We start from the raw sequence: 26,483 nt of genomic DNA, 5'->3' as shown, positions 1-26,483 counted from the left end.
TCATTTTCTGCCAGGTATAATAATTACAGATAAAGGTGTGGCGTCATCAGGTTTTTATGAGTGCATGAATGACATGGTAAACATAATCATCCAGAGTCAGTTTGAAATAAAACCCAAAACAAGAGTCTCCATCACTTCTATGATCCATGAAGAGTAAAGTATAGATCTGACCTTCAAGAAACAGAACAACCAAACTCACATCATGTAAAAGTATCCACACATAGTTTTTGATGACAGGGATTATTGCAACTCTAAAAAAAAAAGTTAAGCCTCTGGTTGTCTCTGTGGAAAGTTTTTAGTCTCTATTAGCCTTTGCTAGCTTGTATTTTGGCTTCTCACTTTTCACAAGCAGCAGTTTAAATGCAAAAATTCAGCTAAACAGCAGAAAGGCAGTTCCAGAGCTCAGGAGGTAGAAGAGATGAAACACAGAGGTAACAGATTAGCGGTGTCAGACGCATCCTTGGAGGGGGGCATGGCCTGTGTGCAGCTTGCAGAAGGAGACAGAGGAGTGTTTTGAAATTGCCAAATAACCATATCCTTGCAACTGTGTTAACATCAGGATATAAAGCACTATAAGGATGTTTCCACAATAAAACCAAAACAGTAAAAAACATAATGAAGAACACCGAGGCAAGCAGTGAAGAGAAGAAAGCTGACATGAACTAGTAGTCACCCCATACTCACTCACTGTGAATGCTGCAGACTTTTACCTGCTGCGTACACATCGACTCACTCCCGACATCACACAGACTTCTTACAAGAGGTCTGGAGAGGAAAGGTCACCTTAAAGTCTGAGGGAACTGTTTCAGGGTTTTGTGTCAGTGTGTAAAGACTGCAGGTGTGAGATATCATACTGATTTTACAGTAAAAGAAGGATAATGTTTTTAACTGTGAAATGAGGATATTTCATAAGGTGAAACCAGGATGATAAGTAAATCAGGATATTTTTCAAAGTAAAATCAGAATATGTCACGAAGAGTAAAATCATTCTTATTACATTAAAATCAGGGTGAGTTTTTAATTTTTTTCAAAGCAATCGAGACATTTTCCTTTCCTACATGTTTCTGGTTAAAAGAACATATTTCAGTCTGTATCTGTTCATCATACTGAAAATCTCTCAGCTTAAAGTTTTCTTCCTCTGATGTTGAAATTAAAAAGGTCACTGAGCCGACATACTCCGCCCCCTGACCTCAAACTGTCACAGGTTTGATCCCACTGAGCGGTCACAGAGCGGGCATCAGTGCTGACTCTTCATCACAAACATCACAAGATGCAATGGTGGTGTGACCACAGCATGAGGAAGAGTTCCACGACATGAATCAAATATTAAAAAAAAGTTTAATCTTTGGAGCTAATGAGAACAGTTGATCATGTATTCTATGATGATCAATAATTAAGAAGATGCCTTAATGAACACAAATGTTTGACTTTCTTGGTTTTGATGATAATGTAGACGATGATTATTATGATGATGATGATGATGATGATGATGATGATGATGATGAAGAGATGATGAAAAAAGTGATAATGGTTATCAGTGACACATTTTTCTTCCGGTTGACTCTGTTTTTTAGTTTCAGTTTATTGAGCGGTCACCTCTGTTTGACCTCTGACCTCCTGAATGACATCATAGGGAGATATGAATTAAAATCAAGAGACAGAGTAAGAAAAGTGAGAGAGATTGGGACAGAGGGAGTAAGACAGTGGGCCAGAGTAGGACATAGTACAACGGAGAGGTTGAAACAGAGTGAGACAAGGTAAGACAGACTAGAGCAGAGTGGGAAAGTGTGAGGCAAAGTTTGAGAGGGTGAAAAACAATGAGTCAGGCTGAAACAGGAAGAGTAGCACAGAGTAAGAGCAAAATAAGGATGGAATAGACACACAGAGAGAAAAAGTAAAGGAGGAAATGGGAATCAGAGAGGGTGAGAGAGTTGGGACCGACAGTGAGAAAGTGTGAGAAAAAGTCAGACAGGGTAAGGCAGAGTGAGAGAGAAAGGGTGAGACAGACAGGTTGAAGCAGGGTGAGACGGAAAAGGGTAATACAAGCAAGTTAAGGCAGAGTGAGACGGAAAAGAGTGAGACAGAAAAGCAAAGGAAAGGGTGAGACAAACAAGCAGAGGCACAGCAAACGGAAAGGGTGAGACAAGCAAACAAAGGCAGACTGAGATAAAAAGGGTGAGACACACATGTAAAGGCAGAGCGGGATAAAAACGGTGAGACACACATGTAAAGGCAGAGTGAGACGTAAAGGGTTAGACACACATGTAAAGGCAGAGTGAGACGGAAAGGGTGAGACATGTAAAGGCAGAGCGAGACAGAAAGAGTGAGACAAACATGTATAGGCAGAGCGAAACAGAAAGGGTAAGACACACATGTAAAGACAGAGCGAGACAGAAAGGGTGAGACAAACATGTAAAGGCAGAGCGAGACAGAAAGGGTGAGACACACATGTAAAGGCAGAGCGAGATGGAAAGGGTGAGACACACATGTAAAGGCAGAGCGAGATGGAAAGGGTGAGACACATATGTAAAGGCAGAGCGAGACAGAAAGGGTTAGACACACATGTAAAGGCAGAGCGAAACAGAAAGGGTGAGACACATATATAAAGGCAGAGCGAGACAGAAAGAGTGAGACGAACATGTAAAGGCAGGGCGAGACAGAAAGAGTGAGACAAACATGTAAAGGCAGAGTGAGCCGTAAAGGGTTAGACACACATGTAAAGGCAGAGCGAAACAGAAAGGGTGAGACACACATGTAAAGGCAGAGCGAGACAGATAGAGTGAGACAAACATGTAAAGGCAGAGTGAGACGTAAAGGGTTAGTCACACATGTAAAGGCAGAGCAAGACAGAAAGGGTGAGACACACATGTAAAGGCAGAGCGGGATAAAAACGGTGAGACACACATGTAAAGGCAGAGCGGGATAAAAACGGTGAGACACACATGTAAAGGCAGAGCAAGACAGAAAGGGTGAGACACACATGTAAAGGCAGAGCAAGACAGAAAGGGTGAGACACACATGTAAAGGCAGAGCAAGACAGAAAGAGTGAGACAAACATGCAAAGGCAGAGCGAGACAGAAAGGGTGAGACACACATGTAAAGGCAGAGCGAGACAGAAAGAGTGAGACAAACATGTAAAGGCAGAGTGAGACGTAAAGGGTTAGTCACACATGTAAAGGCAGAGTGAGACAGAAAGGGTGAGACACACATGTAAAGGCAGAGCGGGATAAAAACGGTGAGACACACATGTAAAGGCAGAGCAAGACAGAAAGGGTGAGACACACATGTAAAGGCAGAGCAAGACAGAAAGGGTGAGACACACATGTAAAGGCAGAGCGAGACAGAAAGAGTGAGACAAACATGCAAAGGCAGAGCGAGACAGAAAGGGTGAGACACACATGTAAAGGCAGAGCGAGACAGAAAGAGTGAGACAAACATGTAAAGGCAGAGTGAGACGTAAAGGGTTAGACACACATGTAAAGGCAGAGCGAGACAGAAAGAGTGAGAAAAACATGTAAAGGCAGAGTGAGACGTAAAGGGTTAGACACACATGTAAAGGCAGAGCGAGACAGAAAGAGTGAGACAAACATGTAAAGGCAGAGTGAGACATAAAGGGTGAGATACACATGTAAAGGCAGAGTGAGATGTAAAGGGTTAGACACACATGTAAAGGCAGAGCGAGACAGAAATGGTGAGACACACATGTAAAGGCAGAGCGGGATAAAAACGGTGAGACACACATGTAAAGGCAGAGCAAGACAGTAAGGGTGAGACATACATGTAAAGGCAGAGCAAGACAGAAAGGGTGAGACACACATGTAAAGGCAGAGCAAGACAGAAAGAGTGAGACAAACATGCAAAGGCAGAGCGAGACAGAAAGGGTGAGACAAACATGTAAAGGCAGAGTGAGACGTAAAGGGTTAGACACACATGTAAAGGCAGAGCGAGACAGAAAGAGTGAGACAAACATGTAAAGGCAGAGTGAGACGTAAAGGGTTAGACACACATGTAAAGGCAGAGCGAGACAGAAAGAGTGAGACAAACATGTAAAGGCAGAGTGAGACATAAAGGGTGAGATACACATGTAAAGGCAGAGTGAGATGTAAAGGGTTAGACACACATGTAAAGGCAGAGCGAGACAGAAATGGTGAGACACACATGTAAAGGCAGAGCGGGATAAAAACGGTGAGACACACATGTAAAGGCAGAGCAAGACAGTAAGGGTGAGACATACATGTAAAGGCAGAGCAAGACAGAAAGGGTGAGACACACATGTAAAGGCAGAGCAAGACAGAAAGAGTGAGACAAACATGCAAAGGCAGAGCGAGACAGAAAGGGTGAGACACACATGTAAAGGCAGAGCGAGACAGAAAGAGTGAGACAAACATGTAAAGGCAGACTGAGACGTTAAGGGTTAGACACATGTAAAGGCAGAGCGAGACAGAAAGAGTGAGACAAACATGTAAAGGCAGAGTGAGACGTAAAGGGTTAGACACACATGTAAAGGCAGAGCGAGACAGAAAGGGTGAGACACATGTAAAGGCAGAGCGAGATGGAAAGGGTGAGACACACATGTAAAGGCAGAGCGAGATGGAAAGGGTGAGACAAACATTTAAAGGCAGAGTGAAACAGAAAGGGTTAGACACACATGTAAAGGCAGAGCGAAACAGAAAGGGTTAGACACACATGTAAAGGCAGAGCGAAACAGACAGAGTGAGACAAACATGCAAAGGCAGAGCGAGACAGAAAGGGTGAGACACACATGTAAAGGCAGAGTGAGACGTAAAGGGTTAGACACACATGTAAAGGCAGAGCAAGACAGAAAGGGTGAGACACACATGTAAAGGCAGAGCGAGACAGAAAGAGTGAGACACACATGCAAAGGCAGAGCGAGACAGAAAGGGTGAGACACATGCAAAGGCAGAGCTAGACAGAAAGGGTGAGACACACATGTAAAGGCAGAGCGAAACAGAAAGAGTGAGACAAACATGCAAAGGCAGAGCGAGACAGAAAGGGTGAGACACACATGTAAAGGCAGAGCGAGACAGAAAGAGTGAGACAAACATGTAAAGGCAGAGTGAGACGTAAAGGGTTAGTCACACATGTAAAGGCAGAGTGAGACAGAAAGGGTGAGACACACATGTAAAGGCAGAGCGGGATAAAAACGGTGAGACACACATGTAAAGGCAGAGCAAGACAGAAAGGGTGAGACACACATGTAAAGGCAGAGCAAGACAGAAAGGGTGAGACACACATGTAAAGGCAGAGCGAGACAGAAAGAGTGAGACAAACATGCAAAGGCAGAGCGAGACAGAAAGGGTGAGACACACATGTAAAGGCAGAGCGAGACAGAAAGAGTGAGACAAACATGTAAAGGCAGAGTGAGACGTAAAGGGTTAGACACACATGTAAAGGCAGAGCGAGACAGAAAGAGTGAGAAAAACATGTAAAGGCAGAGTGAGACGTAAAGGGTTAGACACACATGTAAAGGCAGAGCGAGACAGAAAGAGTGAGACAAACATGTAAAGGCAGAGTGAGACATAAAGGGTGAGATACACATGTAAAGGCAGAGTGAGATGTAAAGGGTTAGACACACATGTAAAGGCAGAGCGAGACAGAAATGGTGAGACACACATGTAAAGGCAGAGCGGGATAAAAACGGTGAGACACACATGTAAAGGCAGAGCAAGACAGTAAGGGTGAGACATACATGTAAAGGCAGAGCAAGACAGAAAGGGTGAGACACACATGTAAAGGCAGAGCAAGACAGAAAGAGTGAGACAAACATGCAAAGGCAGAGCGAGACAGAAAGGGTGAGACAAACATGTAAAGGCAGAGTGAGACGTAAAGGGTTAGACACACATGTAAAGGCAGAGCGAGACAGAAAGAGTGAGACAAACATGTAAAGGCAGAGTGAGACGTAAAGGGTTAGACACACATGTAAAGGCAGAGCGAGACAGAAAGAGTGAGACAAACATGTAAAGGCAGAGTGAGACATAAAGGGTGAGATACACATGTAAAGGCAGAGTGAGATGTAAAGGGTTAGACACACATGTAAAGGCAGAGCGAGACAGAAAGGGTGAGACACACATGTAAAGGCAGAGCGGGATAAAAACGGTGAGACACACATGTAAAGGCAGAGCAAGACAGTAAGGGTGAGACATACATGTAAAGGCAGAGCAAGACAGAAAGGGTGAGACACACATGTAAAGGCAGAGCAAGACAGAAAGAGTGAGACAAACATGCAAAGGCAGAGCGAGACAGAAAGGGTGAGACACACATGTAAAGGCAGAGCGAGACAGAAAGAGTGAGACAAACATGTAAAGGCAGACTGAGACGTTAAGGGTTAGACACATGTAAAGGCAGAGCGAGACAGAAAGAGTGAGACAAACATGTAAAGGCAGAGTGAGACGTAAAGGGTTAGACACACATGTAAAGGCAGAGCGAGACAGAAAGGGTGAGACACATGTAAAGGCAGAGCGAGATGGAAAGGGTGAGACACACATGTAAAGGCAGAGCGAGATGGAAAGGGTGAGACAAACATTTAAAGGCAGAGTGAAACAGAAAGGGTTAGACACACATGTAAAGGCAGAGCGAAACAGAAAGGGTTAGACACACATGTAAAGGCAGAGCGAAACAGACAGAGTGAGACAAACATGCAAAGGCAGAGCGAGACAGAAAGGGTGAGACACACATGTAAAGGCAGAGTGAGACGTAAAGGGTTAGACACACATGTAAAGGCAGAGCAAGACAGAAAGGGTGAGACACACATGTAAAGGCAGAGCGAGACAGAAAGAGTGAGACACACATGCAAAGGCAGAGCGAGACAGAAAGGGTGAGACACATGCAAAGGCAGAGCTAGACAGAAAGGGTGAGACACACATGTAAAGGCAGAGCGAAACAGAAAGAGTGAGACAAACATGTAAAGGCAGAGCGAGACAGAAAGGGTGAGACACACATGTAAAGGCAGAGTGAGACGTAAAGGGTTAGACACACATGTAAAGGCAGAGAAAGACAGAAAGGGTGAGACACACATGTAAAGGCAGAGCGAGACAGAAGGAGTGAGACACACATGCAAAGGCAGAGCGAGACAGAAAGGGTGAGACACATGCAAAGGCAGAGCTAGACAGAAAGGGTGAGACACACATGTAAAGGCAGAGCGAAACAGAAAGAGTGAGACAAACATGTAAAGGCAGAGCGAGACAGAAAGAGTGAGACAAACATGTAAAGGCAGAGTGAGGCGTAAAGGGTTAGACACACATATAAAGGCAGAGCGAGTTAAAAAGGGTTAGACACACATGTAAAGGCAGAGTGAGACATAAAGGGTGAGATACACATGTAAAGGCAGAGCGCGACGTAAAGGGTTAGACACACTTGTAAAGGCAGAGCGAGACAGAAAGAGTGAGACAAACATGTAAAGGCAGAGTGAGACATAAAGGGTGAGATACACATGTAAAGGCAGAGTGAGGTGTAAAGGGTTAGACACATGTAAAGGCAGAGCGAGTTAAAAAGGGTTAGACACATGTAAAGGCAGAGTGAGACATAAAGGGTGAGATACACATGTTAAGGCAGAGTGAGACGTAAAGGGTAAGATGGACAATCAAATGCAGAGACAGAAAGGCTGAGACATACAGGTTAAGGTAAGGGGGGCCAATAGGGTGAGACTGACATCAAGGTACAGGGGGGCAAGGTGAGAAAGGATTTGTGGAATGACACAGGGAAAGAGAGGCAGAGTGAAAATACATGAGACAGTGTGAGAATGGATGAGACAGACAGACAAAGAGTGAGGTAGGGTATGATTTTGAAACAGTAAGAGACATTGAGACTGAATGAGACAGCCAGGGTGAGAACAGGTAAGAAAGACAGGGTGAGACATAATTAGATGTTGAGAAAGAGTGAGACAATTAGAACGCTGATGCAGTTAAAAATAGTAAAACAGCCAATGTGTGACAGATAGGGTGAGACAGAGTGAGACTTGGTAAGACAGACAGGGTTAGATGTAGAATGTGAGCCTGGGGTGAGACAGACAGGGTGAGACAGGCAGCAGAAGCAGTGAAGGGGGGGTTATTTACTAAGAAAACAGTGACATCATCACCATGAATAAACTTAAGAGACAATCAGGATGACTGCGTCCTCTAAGACTCAGACTGAAAAATAAAACACACACTCACACTTACACACTTACTCACACACATAAACAAACACACAGACATGTCAGGACTCTAAAATAAAGTTACAGTTTAAGTTGGTGGGGTTGTTTTTATAGTGATGTCGATCTTCGACACTTCAAATCAATAAGACCTGTTAAACATCAAGTTTATGTTCATAAGTTATGTAACATATACTCTCACTGTTACAGTTTTATTTCAGATCAATGAAAATGAAGCGCAGATTAAGCTCAATCAGGAAGACGCTTCCATATTCATCCATCATCCTTTCATATCACTCTGTATCTCTCTCTCTCTCTCTATCTGTCTATTCTCATCACCTCATTATGGACCACTAAAAGTATTCACCGACAAGGCTTTGCTACGACCTCTATCAACCAACCATCGTGCAGCTGCCAAATGGTAAATCTGTTGTCCTCTCTCCTCCTTCAGTTTGCCGTTTCAGCATGGATCATTGCATCCCTCCTCTACCCATGTCACCTCCACACGTCATCATCAGTGTCCGAGTTGAGTTCTTCATCCTGCATCCTTCCCTCAGCATCACCACCAGTTTCTAGGCTCCATCAGGGGGTCATTCTATCCTACAATCTGTGTCATTCATCATACCTTTGAAGATATGAGGATGTCTCTGAATTATTATTAACTCATAGTCTCTCCTGATTGAAGTGTGATGAGAGCTTCCTGTGTTTACAGAATCTCTCAGTTAATGTGAATGGGGAAAAAGTAAAAGTTCTTCTTTTTCTTCACTTTAAAAGTAAAAGATAATCCGACTGATTCAACACAAAGAGCGATGCTGCTTTCACAGGTAATCTGGCAAAACAGATCTCACGTTAAGGGAAGACAGCAGCTCAGAAATGATAATGAGGCTGGGAATAAAATTAAAAGTCAAAATACTTCAAATACTTTCTGTCCTGAAAAATTAATCTACATCCTGAAGTCTCCACAGAGGAGGACACACGAAGGGGTGTTAAACCTGAGGCTGATCATTGTCATTCTGTCAGACTGTTTCTGTGTGGTTACACTCGAGACTGTTAAAATATCAAAAATAGGATAAAAAAATGCATATAATAAAAGCACTAACTGCGACTCCTTGTCCTCTTTTCCTCTCTCTCTCTGCAGGTTTAACGCTCACTCTGCTTTTCTCAACACAATCACTCTAATCCCCTCTCCATTCGTCTCGCCTCCTCTCCTCCTTCCTCCTTTTGATCTCTTCATCTTTCCTCCTCTTCCTCCCTCTTAATCTGCTCATCTTCCTCACATCTCTCCTCCTCCTCCTCTCTTCCTCCATACTGACACGTCTCTTTTTAAATGACGCTGAAGCTTTTGATGGTTTTATTTTCCCCTCAGTCTGTATATATCACGTTAAATAATCGTCCCTCCGCGTTTCTTCGTCTGATGTTAAATTTGACTCTTGGCAGAAAAATAGTAGTGATGATGAGCAGACAGGGAGGTGTGTGAGGGTGATGATTAAACCCAGAGAGAGAAGGAAAAGGGGGGAGGAAAGGAAGGAGACAAGGATGAAAGGAAAGAAGTAAGGGGGGGGACAGCAGGGGGGGAAGAAAAAAACATCAAAGGTTGTGGAGAAGATGAAGCTTGAGAAGATGAAGCTCCAGCCTCCAGCGTGTTTGTTTCTCCTCTTATCTGAGTTTACTTTACACACACACACACACACACACACGTGCGCGTACACACACACGCACAAACACACACGCACAGCTATTAATTTCTCTGATGAAAACAGGATGAAACCACAACTTAAAAACAAAATCAGGTTTTAAAAGGTGAAGATTTCAGATTAAAATTATTGAGCTGAGGAGTTTATTGTGAAAGGTCCTAAAAGGAAATAGGTAAATCAGAAATTAAACCTTTTAATAATAAAACATAAAAAAATATATTTCTTAAAGTAGGAGTTTGAAATAAATCTCTGACATCACCCAGTTTTAAAACACAATGCTGACTCTGCTTATGAGGACAGAGTCACACCTTTAAACACCTGAGGTCATGTGACCATTGAAGATTAAATACAGACACAGAACAGGACCACTGCGGTGGAACTGTTACCATAGTAACAGGTCAACTAGACAGGTCACAATGACACTCACACACAGAGGAGGACAAAACGTCAGGAAGTAAAGGAAAAAGAGAGGAGAATGAAAACTGACATGAGAAATAAGGAGAGGAGGAGGAAGAAGAGGAAGAAGAAGAAGAATAGTTTGGAGAATACAAGCACGGGGACATGATGAAGAGGAAGAGGAGAACAAACTGAGAGGAGCAGAGTGTTTGATGATGAAGAGAGGAGACAAGCTCTCAGTCCACACACAAACACACACGCACACACACACACACACACACACACTCAGCAGTGTGATCTGCTCTCACATCGAAGCACATCTCTCTCTCTCTCTCCGTCTACAATCATCTCATCATGAAGCTCGCTCCATCGTTTCTGCTTCATCTCGGTAACAAACATCATCATCCTCTCTCTCCCTCCTCTCTCTGTGTCTTCGTTTTATCAGAGAGATTTCATTTTATCCCGTCACAGATAAAACGTCCGATCAGTTTGAAATCTGAAGAAATGAAAACACTCCACATAAACACTTTGATCAGATTAGATGGACATACACTTTAACCAAACATGTTGTCTGTTTCTATAACGTCACCTGGACTCTCACACAGCCGGGTTAATCACCCCTCCTTCAGAATGAACTGGGTCTGGATGAACTGATGAACTTTCCTGCTGCCTCCAGCTACTTGAGGCTGACCAGTGCCCAGTCTGATGACCTGGTGGCTGGGGTCAGTATCAGGATTTCTCATCTACTACCATTCTGTTTCAGCTGTGAAGCACCTGTCCACCTGTCTCTGCTGAGTCTCATTGTATCTAGCAAGTCAAATAATAGTCAGCTGAAATCTGGCTCACTGCAGTGCTATGAACTCAAAATAAACAGATTTAATTAAGATTAAATTACAGCCCAAGTTTCAAAAAAGTTAAATTGTTGTGCAAAATTGTAATATAAACAGAATGTGATGGGATGCAAATCATGTAGTCCCCATATTTAATTGAAAATAGAGCAGAGACAAAATCCCAAATGTTGAAAAATGTTGTAATATGAAAAATAAATGTTCATTTAAAATTTGATGCCAACAACATATTACAAAACAGTTGCAAGAGTACAATTTTTGCTATTTTGTTGCTTCACTTCTTCATTAAACAACACTCTGTAAACGTTTGGGAGCCAAAGAGACCAGTTCCTGGTGTTTTGAAAGTGAAATGTTGTCCCATTATTTCTTTATAAAGGATTTCAGCAGCTCAACAGTTCACTGCTTTGTCATATTTTCTGTGTCAGGATGCTATAATTGTTTTCAATAGCTGACAAGTCAGGACTGCAGGCAGGCTTGTTTAGCAACTGGACTTTTCTACTACAGAGCCATGCTGTTGTAATACATTTCTAATGTACTTTGTCTTGCTGAGTTATGAAGGTCTTCCCTGAAAAGTAGGGGTGTAACGATTCATCCAGTACATCGATGTATCGATTTATATTCCTACGATCCGACACAATCGATCTGTGCTCGGCAAGTTGGCCTTCCGGACGACACATATCGATCTAAGATCATTTTAAAAAGTAATAAATTGATTGTGTCAATACTAGGAAATAACGCATTGGATTTAAGCACGGCAGACTTAATAAGGATGTGTTTTTTTGCACTTTTAAAAATAGAGACGTTAAACGTTACTCAATTCAGGCTGCCTGTCTGTGACGTCATCGCCACGCACCAGCAGACAACAAAACATAGTATGGCGGATGGCAAAGGAGAAGCCGGTGAGCGAGAAATTAGCAAGCCACCGACCTGCCAACACTCCCGATTTAGGTGGGAGACTCTCGCTTTTTAGTTGCTGAATCGATTTCAAGTCACCGAATCGTTTCGGAACGTATCGTTTTACATGAATCAATATCATCCTTTAATCGTATCAGCAACCATGAATCATGAATCGAATCGAATAGTTGTTTAAAAGAATCGTTACACCCCTACTGAAAAGGCAATGTCTGGATGGCAGCATCCAAAACCTGTATATATTACACATCATTAACAGTGCCTTCCCAGATATGTAAACTAGCCATACCATGGGGCACATATGCCTCCCTATACCAACATATAAGCTGGCTTTTGAACTGTGTGCTGATAACAAGTCGGTTTGTCCCCTTACTCTTTAGGGTGGAGGATGCGGCATCCATGATTTACAAAAACAATTTCAAGTTTTGATTCAGCAGACCACAGGAAAGTTTTCCACTTCACTTCAGTTCATCTTAAATTGGCTTGGTAGCAGGGTTCCTCTTTGCATGGTACAAATGTCAAATTAGCATATACTGTAGTTTTCACAAGAGAATACAACTTTTAACTTTCAACATTTTATATGTCATCTTTGCACTATTTTTATGATTTGTAAACCATTCAAATCTGTTTATACCAATGATTTACACAGCATCCAAACTTTTGGTGTTAGGGTTACACTGAAATGAAGCTGAAATAACTACATCATGATTTGTTGGTTGGTTTGCAAGCTGAGAAGAGGCAGCTTTTGAAATGATTGTTTTCTGAATGAAGTTTGGTTTGACCAATTCTGATGCAACACCAGGATGTAGCAAAATCAGATCGATCTAAGCTTCAAAACTACAGTCATGGCCAAAAGTTTTGAGAATGACACAAATATTACATTTTCACAAAGTCTGCTGCTTCAGGGTTTTTAGGTGTTTTTGTCAGATGTTTCTATGGTATAATGAAATACAATTAGAAGCATTTCATAAGTATCAAAAGCTTTTATTGAGAATTACACAGAATTCATGCAATAAGTCAATATTTGCAGTGTTGACCCTTCTTTTTCAAGACCTCTGCAATTCTCCCTGGCATGCTGTCAATCAACTTCTGGACCAAATCCTGACTGATGGCAGTCCATTCTTGTATAATCAATGCTTGGAGTTTGTCAGAATTTGTGGGTTTTTGATTGTCTACCCGCCTCTTGAGGATTGACCACAAGTTCTCAATGGGATTAAGATCTGGGGAGTTTCCTGGCCAAGGGCCCAAAATCTTAATGTTTTGTTCCCCGAGCCATTTTGTTCTGACTTTTGCTTTATGGCAAGGTGCTCCATCATGCTGGAAAAGGCATTCTTCATCACCAAACTGCCCTCGGATGGTTGGGAGAAGTTGCTCTCGGAGGACGTTCTGGTACCATTCTTTATTCATGGCTGTGTTTTTAGGCAAGATTGTGAGAGAGCCCACTCCCTTGACCGAAAAGCAACCCCACACATGAATGGTCTCAGGATGCTTCACTGTTGGCAAGAGACAGGACTGATGGTAGCGCTCACCTCGTCTTCTCCGAACAAGCCTTCCTCCAGATGCCCCAAACAATCGGAAAGGGGATTCATCAGAGAAAATGACTTTACCCCAGTCCTCAGCAGTCCAGTCCCTGTACCTTCTGCAGAATATCAGTCTGTCCCTGATGTTTTTACTGGAGAGAAGTGGCTTCTTTGCTGCCCTCCTTGACACCAGGCCTTCCTCCAAAAGTCTTCACCTCACTGTGCGTGCAGATGCACTCACACCTGCCTGCTGCCATTCCTGAGCAAGCTCTGCACTGGTGGTGGCCCAATCCCGCAGCTGTAACACCTTCAGGAGACGGTCCTGGCGCTTGCTGGACTTTCTTGGGCGCCCTGGAGCCTGTTTGGCAACAATTGAACCTCTCCTTGAAGTTCTTGATAATTCGATAGACAGTTGACTGAGGTGCAATCTTACTGGCTGCTATAAACTTCCCTGTTAGGCCCTTTTTGTGCAATGCAATGATGGCTGCACGTGTTCCCTTGCAGGTAACCATGGCTAACAGATGAGGAACAATGGTGTCATGCACCATCTTCCTTTTAAAGTGTCCAGTCACTCAATCATGACAGATTGATCGCCAGCCTTGTCCTCATCAACACCCACACCTGTGTTAATGTGTGTGACACCTGTGTGTCATTGAAATTATGTTAGCTGGTCCTTTTGTGGCAGGGCTGAAATGCAGTGGAAATGTGTTTTTGGTGATAAAGTTCATTTTCAAGGCAAAGAGGGACTTTGCAATTAATTGCAGTTGAGCTGATCACTCCTCATAACATTCTGGAGTATATGCAAATTGCCATTATAAAAACTGAAACAGCAGACTTTGTGAAAATTAATAGTTGTGTCATTCTCAAAACTTTTGGCCATGACTGTACAACTCTCTGAAGATAATATCATTCCAGTTGAGTTATTATTCATCATCATGTTTGATTCGCTGATTACAAATAAAGACAAACTCTTAAAAAATCCAGGTGAGATGAAGAATTATTTGAAGTGAAACACACATGAGAGCAGAGTGTGGGAGAGTGGGATGGGAGGGGGCTCGCTGGTGCTGAGCTGCTGCATTTCCAGGCTTTGTCAAGATTATTTCTTTACACTTGGCTTCATGTCCTCACACTAAACACACACAGACACTCAGACACACACAGACACTCCCACCCCACACACACATACAGACACACACACACACGCACACATAGCCCCGCTGGCTATCTTCCTCTTTTCTCTGCCTTTCCTCATCTCTATTCCCCCTTCTACTCCTCCTCTATTTTACTCCCCCTCCTCTTTTCTTCTTTTCTCCTCCTCTGTAGCCATGGCTGCTTTTATAAACACACGCGCATGCTCGTGCACACACACACACACGCACCCACACACACACAGTGTAAGCGGAGGCAGAGATAATGACTGAATGAAAGAGAGAGGTGGACTGTAGTTGGCCAGTGGGTTGGCACGGATGTAGAGTAGACCTCCGTGACACACAAAAACACACGCACATACACACACAAAAACACATAAATCCTCCCTCACACACAGCAACCAGTGTGTGCATTCAGCAGGAATGCTATGCATGTATATAAATGCATCTGTGTGTGTGGGTTCAGTGAGCAGTCAGAAGCATATTACTGACCTATAAGAACACTGTACAGAACCGCTGAGCCTTAAACGTTCAGTAGAGTAAAAACTGCAGTTCCCCAAAAGTCCACTGGAGGCAGCCCCCAAAAGTGAGTCATTCACCAATGAGTCCCTTGTTCAAATCATTGACTGTAAATAATGGACATAGTAATCGAGACGTCACCCATCTGTTTCTGAAGCGCTGTTTTGAGGCCAATCGTCGGCTGCAGCCATATTGGACATGTTGAACTCAACATAACTGCTGTTGAGAGAGTGTGACGTAAAGAGGCGAGCTTTGAGCCTCCTAGCCAACAGCTACAGTGTTCCCGCCTGTCAATCAAGTCAGCTGTGCCTCTCATGATGGAAATCTCGTAATCTTAATATCTTAGAAATTGCTGCGTTAGAAAAAAATTAACCCCCCGTACAATGTGTGCCGATCCCGAAATGAGCAATCCAGACTACAGGCTATAAGCATGTTTATTTCTGCTGTAAAGATTGTCTTTTTTGAATTTGTGTGTATGTGGTTTCCTGTACTTCCGGAGCCAGCCTCAAAGCGGACACTTGATGAACTGCAGTTTTTAACACTTCCGCATTGGCTTCAATTCTCGTGGCCGGAGGTTGCCGCTTGGTTCAAATGTTTAACCTCACAGCAGAAATAAACACGTCTACAGCCTGTTATAAAAACACTTTGAGGCTTTTTAGCTCATTTCTGTTTTGATGACATTGATAAAGGTGAGATCTTTTTTTAAAACTCACCTGTTTTGATTATATTAAGGCCTCTGTGAGTGACAAATGGGAGCTGCTAGCTGGCTGAATGTTGTCACCTCAGCTAATACAGTCTCTAAACATAACCTTTTGGCTGTGATAGTGGTGTTGGAGCCTTCTGGAGAATTTATTTATTTTAATTTTAATCTATTTTTAGCTAGCTACCAACTAGGGCAGAGTATTGGCAAGAACCTCACGATACGCATCACGATACTTGGGTCACGATACGATAGTATCACGATAGCATAATATTGTGATATATTGCAATATTCTACACAGTTAACTAAGAAAAAATAGGGATGGTGTATATGTAAATCACACAATATTACTCAAAATTGAAAGGACAAATTAGGTCAAAACTATTTAATTGAAAATAACTTTTCCACTTTACTGTTTTTGAATTACTGAAGTCGTATTTCAGTTCAAACTCGGCTAAAAAAAAATTTTTTTTTCATTTTTAGAAAAAAATGGATATTAAGAGTTGAAATATATATATCATATTGGAGGTCAAAGTATCGCGATATATTGCTGCATCGATATTTTTCACACCTCTACTACCAACTGCTGCATGGTCAGAAGCACACAAGTGCCTACTGTGGTGATGACTGCTGCAGGTTTAAAAGTGAACCAACATCAAATCCCGATTCCACTTCAAACCTTTCAGACAGAACTTAGCATTACACATTACACACCTTTAAAAGGCTGCTGTAGCTGTGTGTGTGAGTGTGTGTGTGTGTGTGTGTTCCTGCTGTCTAATAGCACATTATTATGCAGACTGATGACTTGTGTAAAGCTCTGCTGCCCTCACCATTTCTTTGTCACACACACACACACACACACACACACACACACACATTCACACACACCTGCAGCTCAGACCTGCACAGGTTCACCATGGCAACAAGCAGACGTACCTCTCAGCTGTTCAGATTTTGTTTTTTTACATTAAAGAAGCATTTTTCTGTCAGTCAGCAGCGTCACAGGTTTGATTCCATTTCAAGTAGCGGGTTTTGTTCACAGTGCTTGTCCTGATATGTAATGTTATGTGTTGGGTGATTTCTCCTGCAAAATTCCTGCTGTGCTCTCACATCAGCTCGCTTACGCAGAGAATTTTACAAGAGGGCAGGCAGAGAGGACTATGGGTAAAGTTATGGTGCAAATTTCGGCTGACTGCTTTCAAACATGCAGCTTACTCCAAACGTTTGAGGATGGTTCTAGGAGTTTTGTGCGCATGTGAATACAGCTAAGGTTTACACACAACAAGAGCGAACAGAAAAACTTCACTCAGCATTATTCCGTCTACTCACCTTTACACAGACTGTCTCAGGTTGAGCAGTCTGCAGTGTGTGTGAAAAGAGCTCCTGACTCCTCTGCATGATCCCAGCACAGGGACAAGGAATAAAGCCTTAACAAACACACACAAACAAACACACACACACACGCACGCACGCACGCACGCACGCACGCACGCAATCACGCACGCACGCACACACGCACGCACACACGCACGCACGCACACGCACACACGCACGCACACGCAGGCACACAAACTTAGCATATCTATATTGATTGTCCATCTTTTTTGATGTCACTAAAGCATGGGTCAGTTTTTTCTCTCTGTGATGAACCAGCTGGTTTGTCAGGTCAATTTATTCACTCACACACAGAATGAACACCTGATGTCCTCAGGTGAGGTCCTGCAGGTTCAGACTCTCACACACAGTTAACACACTGTCCTTACTGCTTTTAATCCCCACTGTGTTCACTGACTGAACACAAACTATCTGTTTACGTCACTATATGAAGCTTTGACTGTTTTTAGACTTCACACATGCAAACATTTCCACACGTGATACATGTTCTTTCTAGTCAGACTTCTCATCAGAGAGCACAGACAGGTTCATATGTTCATCAGAGCCACTTTACTAATCGCACAGATCAATAAATTAATCCTCATCAACAGTACAGAGGGATTAACAGAAGTTACACACAGATTACACTGACTGTTGGTTCAGGTTGTTTGGATTTATTCTGATGACAGGCTCCTGACCGACAGAACTCAGGGTTAAAAAACCCAGACCTATGCATCTTTAGCTAACAATTTTAAATATAATCTGAATGATCTATTACAGATCCTAATATTTATCAAATAAAACCGCACAGACATGATAGGGATGCTTCATAATGGCTAAATAACATGATTACAATATATTCACTCATAAGAAAATCAATATTATTGATCATGAGTCCTCAGTCATGTTGATTTGAGCTGCTTCTGTCCCAGCCTGATACACAGGTTCATACAGTAAGGGTTGTTGGGCCTCTGGGCTCCCCTTTAATGATAATACAGCAATTCCAAGGTTGTTGATACATTTAATGAACAGCATTAACACATTAATCACGATGCAAGTAAGGCACAAAATAGATGCCATTTTGGACCTTAAGAGTGCCATTTTTGTCCCTTTGTCAGACCTCAGTTCAGCCACCGTTCCTTCTGTTGCTGTGATGGAATATTATGACATTTTTAATGACACATTTCACTTGGAAAAACTCTCAGACAGCTCAGCTGACAGGTCAAAAGTAAATGGACTTGTACTTACAGTATATATCGCTTTTCTAGTCTTTCTGACCATTCAAAGGGCTTTTACACTGCTAGTCACATCCACCCATTCACACACTGATTGGTAGAAGCTGCTATACAGTTATGGCCAAAAGTTTTGAGAATGACACAACTATTAATTTTCACAAAGTCTGCTGTTTCAGTTTTTATGATGGTAATTTGCATATACTCCAGAATGTTATGAGGAGTGATCAGCTCAACTGCAATTAAGTCCCTCTTTGCCTTGAAAATGAACTTTATCACCAAAAACACATTTCCACTGCATTTCAGCCCTGCCACAAAAGGACCAGCTAATTAACACAGGTGTGGGTGTTGATGAGGACAAGGCTGGCGATCAATCTGTCATGATTGAGTGACTGGACACTTTAAAAGGAAGATGGTGCATGACACCATTGTTCCTCATCTGTTAGCCATGGTTACCTGCAAGGGAACACGTGCAGCCATCATTGCATTGCACAAAAAGGGCCTAACAGGGAAGTTTATAGCAGCCAGTAAGATTGCACCTCAGTCAACCGTCTATCGAATTATCAAGAACTTCAAGGAGATAGGTTCAATTGTTGCCAAACAGGCTCCAGGGCGCCCAAGAGAGTCCAGGAAGCGCCAGGACCGTCTCCTGAAGGTGTTACAGCTGCGGGATTGGGCCACCACCAGTGCAGAGCTTGCTCAGGAATGGCAGCAGGCAGGTGTGAGTGCATCTGCACGCACAGTGAGGCCAAGACTTTTGAAGGAAGGCCTGGTGTCAAGGAGGGCAGCAAAGAAACCACTTCTCTCCAGTAAAAACATCAGGGACAGACTGATATTCTGCAGAAGGTACAGGGACTGGACTGCTGAGGACTGGGGTAAAGTCATTTTCTCTGATGAATCCCCTTTCCGATTGTTTGGGGCATCTGGAGGAAGGCTTGTTCGGAGAAGACGAGGTGAGCGCTACCATCAGTCCTGTCTCTTGCCAACAGTGAAGCATCCTGAGACCATTCATGTGTGGGGTTGCTTTTCGGTCAAGGGAGTGGGCTCTCTCACAATCTTGCCTAAAAACACAGCCATGAATAAAGAATGGTACCAGAACGTCCTCCGAGAGCAACTTCTCCCAACCATCCAAGGGCAGTTTGGTGATGAAGAATGCCTTTTCCAGCATGATGGAGCACCTTGCCATAAAGCAAAAGTCAGAACAAAATGGCTCGGGGAACAAAACATTAAGATTTTGGGCCCTTGGCCAGGAAACTCCCCAGATCTTAATCCCATTGAGAACTTGTGGTCAATCCTCAAGAGGCGGGTGGACAATCAAAAACCCACAAATTCTGACAAACTCCAAGCATTGATTATGCAAGAATGGACTGCCATCAATCAGGATTTGGTCCAGAAGTTGATTGACAGCATGCCAGGGAGAATTGCAGAGGTCTTGAAAAAGAAGGGTCAACACTGCAAATATTGACTTATTGCATGAATTCTGTGTAATTCTCAATAAAAGCTTTTGATACTTATGAAATGCTTCTTATTGTATTTCATTATACCATAGAAACATCTGACAAAACCACCTAAAAACCCTGAAGCAGCAGACTTTGTGAAAATGTAATATTTGTGTCATTCTCAAAACTTTTGGCCATGACTGTAGTAAGGGACCATCAGCATTAGCTAATCTCATTCATACACTTTCACACACCACTGACCAACAGCAGGAGCAATTTGGGGTTCAGTGTCTTGCCCAAAGACACTTCAGCATGTGCCTGCAGGAGCTGGGATTGAACCCCCAACCTACCTATTGAGAGCCAACCACCTCTACCCACTGAGCCACAGCTGCTGTTGGTAGAGTCGGTTTGGTATGCACTTTGTGTCAAACGGAATTAAAATATCACCAAAGAACTTAGACTGTGACCTACCACCTTCAGGCTAAATAAACAGGCCCAGCTGATCAGACTGACGTCAGCGAGCAGCCGCATCACAAAAAGCTGGTAGAGCAGTATTTTGGAAATTGGGAATCACCATAGACTTGTGGATGAAACTAAAAAGAAGTTCAGTACTTGCTAGTCATTGGAATCTGACTGCAGACGAGTCAACATTGTGGAAGACTTAGGTCTGTGGAACATGCTCAGGTATGAGAGACCAAAGTTTTCCCGCGGTAAACACTGAATCAACGATTATCCGATCCATCTCCTCATCCATATTGTCTTTATAGGCCTCTGAAAAAACCTCTGACCTGTTGACTCCAGGCCTGGCTCTGCTCATTATGACAGTTTGTTGTCGATAGCACAGAGTGTTTTATTCTTTTTTCTTTAATTCTTTTTTAAATATTTCTTTTGGGCATTTTTGCCTTTATGGATAGGACAGCTGAAGAGAGACAGGAAATGTGGGAAGCAGAGAGAGGGGGATTACATTCAGTAAATGGTCATGGCTGGATTCAAACCTGTGACCTCTGCGACGCGGACTACACCCTCTGTATGCGGGGTGCTTAGACTGCAAGGCCACCAGCGCCCCAGTGTTTTATTCTGAAAATGAAGCAGATGTTTTACATTTGTTTTGGTGCCTGACTTTCTGTCCTCTCTGTTGAGATTGATGCGTCGTGCTCCGGCACCTGGCAAAAATAAAAGTCTTGTGTCTCTGATCTGGAGGGCTTCGACCTGCCGGATCAGAGACGCAGCTGGAACGCAACAAAGCAGATCCAGTGGAAGTTAAAACATTGACTAGAAGGGAAACCTATCAGATCGGGTGCCGTGATGTATCGGAGATGGACCAGACACGGGTCCGGTTGAATTTGGTTGTTACTGTCTCTGGGAAGAATCGTTTCACACTTACAGGACCTGAAACTGAGAGAGCAACCAAACTGGAACTCCTGAGAAGTACAAATACCGTCGCTGTAACCTGGGATCACTGGACATCAATATTTGGCACCAGCGAAATAAAAACAAGTTAGGACAATGATGTAATGTTGAATTCATGTGTCTCACCTCTAACAAGCAACCACATTACAAACAATCCTTATGGTTTCCCACACGCTATTACAGCTCTAAACATAACATGTAATCACCTCCATGATAAAAAGTGAACACCAAGTTAATAAAAAATATGTTAAGATGTTTATGAACTCCTGACCATGAGACAACAGCTCACAATTTCAAAAAATCATTGAACCAATAAAACAATAGAACTGACAGGTTTCCATAAATGAATGAGGCCCAAAATATGGACGTAGCCTCCTAGCCAACAGCTACAGTGTTCCCGCCTGTCGGTCAAGTCAGCTGTGCCTCGCATTGGAAGACTCGTATACTCAATATCTTCGAAATTGCCGCGTAAGAAAAAAATTAACCCCCCTGTACAGTGTGTGCTGATCAAGAAATGAGCTATCCAGACTACACTCGTCTTTTGTACCAGGCTGTAAACATGTTTATTTCTGCTGTATAGATCGTCTTTTTTGAATGGGTTTGTATGTGCTTTCCAGTACTTTCGGAGCCAGCCTCAAGTGGATCCTCGATAAACTGCAGTTTTTAGCACTTCCGCATTGGATTCATATTTTCAGACCGGAGGTTGCCGCTTGGGCCCAACCAAGCAGCAACCTCCAGTCTTAAGAGATGAAGCAGATTCAGAAAAAACGTCAAATTGTAGTTCCTTGAGTGTCCGCTTGAGGCGAGCTGCAGAGGCACCGGAAACCACATACACACCCATTCAAAAGCTCCAATCTTTACAGCAAAAGTTAACATGTTTACAGCCTGGTACAACAAAACGACTTTGGTCTGAGTGGTTAAAGTCTATAAACACTGTGAGGGTGGCAAAAAATGTGGGTTGTTATTTTTGAAGATAATAAACGTACAGGTTTTGCATTGGCCTGACTTAACAGCACGCGGGCACACTGTAGCTGTTAGCACAGAGGCTAGAGGCCCACCTCCACTCCACCTCCTCGCCTCTTGCTTGGTTGACCGAAAGTAAGGTTGAGTCAGCATTTTCAATATGGCAACCCCTGACAATAGGCTTCAAAACTCTGCTTCAAAATGCCATGGGTGACGTCACAGTCTCATGTATTATACAGTCCATGGGTCCAACATAGGTGAGAGGTCAAACTGTACATATGGCTATCACACATGTGCTGTCTGTCATACATGCCCCAAGTACCTACACACATGTTCAAATTCAGACACACACATCTGAAACCAGATACACACAAACAGATTAAAAACACAGAGTCAAATATTGAGCAAGCAGAGAGCACCACCCAATCACACGCACCGATGCTCACACACACTTGGCGAGCCGTCAGCTGCTACACCCACTGTCACTGCCAGAGAATGTGAATGTGTGTGGGTCTGTGTGTGGCTGTGTGTGTGTGTGTATGTGTGTGTGTGTGTGTGTGTGTGTGTGTGTGTGTGTGTGTGTGTGTGTGTGTGTGTGTGTTTGTCCTGAAGGACTGTCTACACCACATATTCATTTCACAGATTCACCAAAAAACATCTGCTGGGAGTGACACGCAGCAGCTGACGTGCGCGCGCTCACTCACACATACACACACACACTCAGACTCTCACACACTCACACACACATGAAGCAGCGACATCAAAGCCCAGAACACTGCATGTCTCATTTCTCATATATCCCTTTTGAACACAGACCTCATCTTCATCATCATCATCTTCTTCAGCATCACCTCCAGCCTCCTGCACACTCTGCTATATTCTGCAGGTAAACCACATTACTCCAGTATGAGTGTGTGTGTGTGTTTGAGAGTGTGTGTGTGTGTGTGTGTGTGTGTGTGTGTGTGTGTGTGTGTGTGTGTATGTATGTATGTATGTATGTATGTATGTATGTATGTATGTATGTGTTAACGTGCGTGCGTGCGTATGTATCAGTGTGTGTGCTTGTGTGTGTGTGTGCATGTGTGTGTATGTGTTTGGGGGGTGCATGTCTTTTTTTTCAGGTGTGTTCTGGTTGTAGTTAAAGCAGGCTGCAGCTCTCACTTAGTGTGTCTGATGGTGATGATGACTGTGGTCAGTCTTCATCACTGCACACTGAGCTCGTGCTTTGGTCACGTGCACACAGTCTCAGGTCAGCAACTCACCTGGTTCTCCTGACAGCCGACTTCCCGTCTACCTCCCGGTGAATCCTCCGCAGCTAATCCGCTTCCGAGTGTCTGTCTGCCGGGGAACTCTCGATGCTCCGCGCGGTGCTGATCCGCCTCACGGAGCTGAGACAGCGGAGTGAGGGAGAGGAGGAGGGAGAGGAGGAGGGAGAGGAGGAGGAGGAGGAGGAGGAGAAGAACCGGCAGAGGCTCCGCTAAAGCGTCACAGCGAGGAGGGAGGAGGATGGAAACAAGAGGTCTCACTCTGATGGGAAAAGAGGAGACACACTAATGCTGCACAGTCCGACACTGTAAGGACATTTTGTTTTTATGAGCTTCTGTACGGTTTTGATTTGATGTTTCATTTTAATGTCTAATGTAACATTGACCTGTCAGATAAAGTGTGCCTGTCAGTGTGGCACATTCGCTTGATGGATCTCCGTACTCATGAATAATAATAATAATAATACTAATAGTAATAACTTTTATTTATATAGCACCTATAAAAACAAATGCTTACAAAGTGCTTTGACACACAAAGCATGCTTCAAATAATATAGCAAACATTTTGAACGACAGGAGGGAGGAACTTTAACAATGCAAAACAAAATGCAACACAAGAGGTTAAAAGGAATACATGTCAATTAAACAGAATGAAGTGGTTGGAAATAGACCAATAAATCATTATCATTATTATTATATTAAGGATAAATAAATAAAAATAAATAAATTAAAATGGATAAGTAAATAAAAGCATTAAAAGGACAATAAAAGAGGTTTTCAGAACAAGAGGACAACATCACATCAGGAAAATTAGAAAAAGTGTTCAGGATAAATTAGGAACATTAAATAATAAACGAACAAAATAAAATAAATTAAAGCCATAAATAATCAAATACAATTTAAACAATTATTTGGATTGAAATTAAAATTGATAATAAAATAGTAAAAAGTAAGTCAAAAGTGTTGCCCCCTGCAGAGAGACTGATAAAAATGGTCTCCTCCTAATCCTCCTCAGCAGAAATCAGTGTAAACCTCATAAACCAGAGCTTTGTTTGATTTCTTGAACTGGTGTTTATGAACAGGGCAGAAACATTAGTTTAGGGCCTGTGTCCATGGGCAGTGTTTTTTGTGTTGGTAGCATCAGCAACATGAAGTTCATAGCTCCTCTCTTACTGTTGCAAAGTTACAGAAGTTGTCTTGCAGCACTCCCACTTCCCTTGTTACGTTGAGTACTTTTTAAATTGCTCTGTATGCTTCATATTTTTTATTATTTGTGGATATTTTACCAAAAGTTGATATAAGAAGTCATGCCCTTCCTCAATTTGATTGGTTAGTGAGGGAGAAGTCATCAGCCTCTTAAACACTGCAATTCTGCAACAACGGCAAAACGCAGTTCCGCCATAACTACTCCTTTATAGATATAAATCTCACCCCAAACACAGCAACAATATTGGCCCCCATATGATTTCATATTGGAATGAAGGATTAGTAAGCACACAGCAGGAGTGCCACATACACACACATTCAGACATGCACATCCACACTTTGTTGCGCCCTGCTGGCTCTGAAGCAACACATTGCCGACATCTTCCCCCAATCCGTCTCTGTTACTACCTCTAAGGGAGGATCAGAGGTGGAACGACTTAGCCTCATCAGCACGCCTCTGTGCATTACACATTGCAGATGAGGCATGACAGGTTCGTAAATATTTTGCCCTGAAATTGCATTATGTAAAAGCCAATTGACATGCACAGTGGCGTTCCAAAAAACTATTTTCAACAGAGAGCACAGTGACAAAAACAGCTGATGCCAAGGGCTTGATGTGCTTAGCACACTGAGCAATGGAAATGCTGATCTGGATTTATTCAGAGACTTGGTGTTGCAAGCACAAAACGAGCCAATAGTTTTACGCAGATGCTGTTTTTCTACACTCTACACATTCTACACATCCACAGTTGAGCCACTGAACTGAACATCATTGTTTAAACCTTGAAATGATGAGGGTTTTAAATCAGCTAAACATTTTCACATCACATTGAATCTTAGTAACATATCTCCTTAATATATAAATGCAGAGATATAAATATAGCTATCTTTGTATGTGAACAGTTGTAGAGGGTCATTAAAAAATATTCTTAGAAAACTGTTAGTGGTTAATTTTGTCCACTCTGTGGTATATATCTCCCCTTCGCCTTGGAGTGAGCCCTCCTGTCTGGCATAGAGGATCTGTGTGGTTAGAAGTGCGCAGACTCCATGCTGAGAGAGCAGAGACACACAGCTGAGATTATCGATGATAGTCTGTTTTTAATTAGTTGTTTCTGTGCAGAGGAATGTGCAGCACGAAAAGTTACACACACACACACACACACACACACACACACACACACACACACACACACGCATACACATAGTTGGAAACATTGACATACCTACTGATAATAAAGTTCACAGTTCCTCCTCTTATTTCTACAGAGGTGTGAATCTGACACAAACTTTACAACTTTTTAAACTGGGTTTGATCGAACTGGATCATATCTTGTGCAGCCATGTTTTCATGTGTCTTTCCCTCATGAGCTGTCTTAGATTTGGCCTACACTTTCCTTATGGAGCATAGACTGTGAAAAAGATGAACGAGGTGAACACCCCTAAAGTGAAGCCAATACTTTTAGAGCTCCCAATGGTGACTGGCTGCAGTAAAGGTCACAGAGACCTGCCTCCTCCATGTAAATAGATGGAACATTGGTCAAACTAGATGATCAAAATTAGGGATGGGTATCGAGTTCGGTACTTTTATAGGTACCGACCGAATTCCGTCTGTACTACCGAGTACCGATTCACGTAAAATCAAACGGTACCATGTTTCGGTACCTGAATGCATCCTTGTGACTGTGAGGGAGTGGAAGAGGAGCCGATT

At 42.9% G+C, this 26,483-nt stretch overlaps 1 protein-coding gene across 1 annotated transcript in view; it reads right to left on the bottom strand.

Moving 5' to 3' along the window:
* Window positions 1–23,795, bottom strand: part of LOC117832097 (junction plakoglobin-like) — a 39,340-nt gene extending 15,545 nt beyond the window's left edge. The window contains 1 exon segment of the mRNA XM_034711070.1: window positions 23,567–23,795. The gene's annotated coding sequence lies outside the window, so the exon portion shown is untranslated.
* Between the last annotated feature and the right edge of the window lie 2,688 nt (window positions 23,796–26,483).

This window comes from Notolabrus celidotus, chromosome 20 (assembly GCF_009762535.1).
Source record: "Notolabrus celidotus isolate fNotCel1 chromosome 20, fNotCel1.pri, whole genome shotgun sequence".
NCBI lineage: Eukaryota > Metazoa > Chordata > Actinopteri > Labriformes > Labridae > Notolabrus > Notolabrus celidotus.
This window is presented reverse-complemented; position numbering and strand designations above follow the sequence as displayed.